Source organism: Amblyomma maculatum, chromosome 3 (genome assembly GCF_055883805.1).
Source record: "Amblyomma maculatum isolate TAMU_Amacu chromosome 3, ASM5588380v1, whole genome shotgun sequence".
Lineage (NCBI taxonomy): Eukaryota > Metazoa > Arthropoda > Arachnida > Ixodida > Ixodidae > Amblyomma > Amblyomma maculatum.
This window is the reverse complement of record NC_139346.1, coordinates 202,944,626-202,947,651: the sequence shown is the minus strand read 5'-3', so window position 1 is coordinate 202,947,651 and position 3,026 is coordinate 202,944,626.

Here is a 3,026-nt window from a genome sequence, read left to right as displayed (position 1 = left end):
TCCCTTCCTGGGATCGAATTCCAGCCGCGGCGGCCGCTTTTCCCGTGTGCTGTGCGATGTCGGTGCACGTTAAAGAACCCCACGGTGATCGAAATTTCCGGAACGCTCCACTACAGCGTCTCTCATAGCCTTTGGGACGTTAAACTCCACAAACCAAACCAAACCTTTATATGCTGATGAAGGTCAAGTGGCGAAAGCGATTCGAATTGACGCCATATGCATGCACCTTGAATTGTATGCCTTTCCCGAGTTTCGTGTCAAAATGCGGAGCAACCGTTCGTCATACAGCATTCCAGGTGATGTATTACGATTTTTTGTTACTTATACAGCATACATGTGCTAGTCAAGTTGAAGGCCAGCTCGCGACACGGATTCGAACCAATGACATATGTACTACCTGCAACTGTACGCCTTCAAACGGGTGGAGTGCTCTCCCCTGATGGGGTTGGTACAGGTGGGTCACCGCCGCTTGCGGCGGGGGCTAGCCTGGCGCCGAATTTTTATCTGTTCTAGGCCGTCATTGCACACGCCACCGCTGGTGGTGGACGACGGCTGTCTTTGCGGCGCGCGTCTTTCTTTCCCTCTTCCTTTTCTTTCTTCTCTATATTCTCTTCTATCTGCCCCGCCGGGGTGGTGCAGTGGTAAGACGCCCGACTACTGTGCCGGAGTACCCGGGTTCGAACCCGACCTCGGCGGCTGCGTTTCGATGGAGGCGAAACGAAGAGGCATCGTGTGCTGTGCAATGTCAGCGCACGTTAAAGATCCCCAGGTGGTCGAAATTACTCCGTAGCCCTCCACTACGGCTCCCCTTTCTCTCTTTCCACTTTCACTCCCACCTTCCTCCCTTCCCTTACGGCGCGGTTGCGGTGTCCACAGAAAACAAGTGAGATAGTTACCACGCCTTTCCTTTCTAATAAATAAATCAGTCTGACTAAATAAATCAGGCAGCGGAGGTGGCTCAGCTTGTGGTTTCTACGTGGACATAGGCCACAAGCCACCGCGGGTTCGAGCGTCGCGCGAGCCGAAGCCCCGATCAGCCGTCACCACGCGCACACTGAAACACCGCAGCGCGCACTCAACCTCCACCGGGAGGAGAGCACTTCGCTTGCAAGGACTTGCAAGGACACAAACCTCGAAGTTCACAAAGGAGACGTTTATTGAAACGCCATCCTCCAGCGGCACATATATATATATATATATATATATATATATATATATATATATATATATATATATATATATATACAAAACGCACTTACACACACATACGCAGTCACCGTTTCAAGGGAGCGCGCGCACCCTGCGCGCACGAAGTGTGCGCCGCAAGCACGCAAAGGCGTGCTGTGATCTCTCTCTCGCAGTGACCAAAGGGTCCCTTTGAGAGAGAGTGGGCAGCCACCGCAAGGTACGCCTGTCGCGGATCGTTGGATCACGATCGACAGGCTCGAGCTGCGCTCTCAGGTACGACCCGGAGCAGACGAACTCGAGTACACACTGGTCTGCGCGGACAAAGGCCGGCAGACAAGAACAGTTGCGTACGCACCTTGCGATGTCTCGGAGGGGTCTCTCCCTGAGCTCCGCTCGGACAGTCGCGCGAGCGCGGCTGTCGAAGCGGTGCCGTGTTCCCGCTAAAAGGCGCCAATGAGAACAGCCACTGGGACGCCAGGGCGGAGCTGCGGCCCGAACGACAGTGACAAGTCGTTCGAGCACCTCTCCGCCGCCTCAGGCGGGAGAAAGGGAACGGGGAGAACAACTGGGAAGCGGGCGGCGGTCGCGCAAAGGGCAGCCGCAGCAAGCCCGAATCCCACAAGCTACAGAGCCAGTAGCAGGCCCGTGCATTTTAACGCGGTAGCGTTAAGCGCCGGTGTCGTCGGCGTCCAGTGAGCGATAAATCCCGGCATGCACTTCATAAATAAACATGCACTTCATAAATGAAAAGCGAGTTCCAAGATGGGCTAGGTGGGAATCGAACCAGGGTCTCCGGAGTGTGAGACGGAGACGCTACCACTCAGCCACGAGTTTTTTTTTTTTTCTTTATTTCCGAGGTATACATGAACAACAAATTGTCACACTTAATAAAACACTTCAGCTGCCCTTGAGCTGACGCGTGTGAGGTTAAAATTTCTTCAATTTTACCAGGTCATCCAGAACTTCTGCCCACTGTGGTGGGTCGGGGAGCGCGCAGATACATTCCCGTAGATAAACAGCACTTTCAACAAAATTTTCTCGTACACTGCGAATGTTACTATCTTCATGCCTTACTTGCATCCGTGTTTTCCACAAGCTGTGGAGGCCCAGAAGCATTAATAAATCATAGGGTACGTCTTCGTTCTCCACCGGTAAAAACCGGATGCCATAAGGGTTCAGTGGTAGCTCTTTTTTAATTGTTCTTTGTAGCGCGTCCCAATGAAATACTGCATCCCAGCAGTCTAAGAATATGTGTTCAATTGTCTCTGGCTTCTTGCAAAGCAGGCAGTTTGTCGTCCAAGGGACATAGATTCCTTTTTCGTGAAGCCAGGTTTTGACGGGTAGAGTGTTCGAGTGCAACTTAAAAAAGAACGTTTTGGCAGCCGGTCGAACTGGCATCCTCTTCACTCGTTTTAAAATATCCTGCCCTGGGCCTCCACGGTAGGGCTCTCGATACAAAGGTGCCGGCAGCATTATTTCCACTAGGTCCTTATACAGCTTTTTCTTGGCAACACTGTACAAATATTCGCGGGAAAAACGCACTTCTAACAACTTGTAAGAAAGAACTACCTCGCGCAAATATCCTGTGACAGCACTACGCATGTTTTCACTTGAGGAGACAACAAATCCGGGTAACAGCCTTTGCAGCCGCACTTGCATGACTGTTCTTAAAAAGGTGTCATTTTGGTCGCGAAGAAAAAAAAACGCGATACCACTTGGCGCAGAAACAAATGAATCAAACCGACTCCTCCGCTTTTTAAAGAAAAAAATAAATTCGTTCGCCTCGTCTTTTCCCAGGTCGAAGTCCAAAGAAAAACCGCAAACACACGATGAATTTT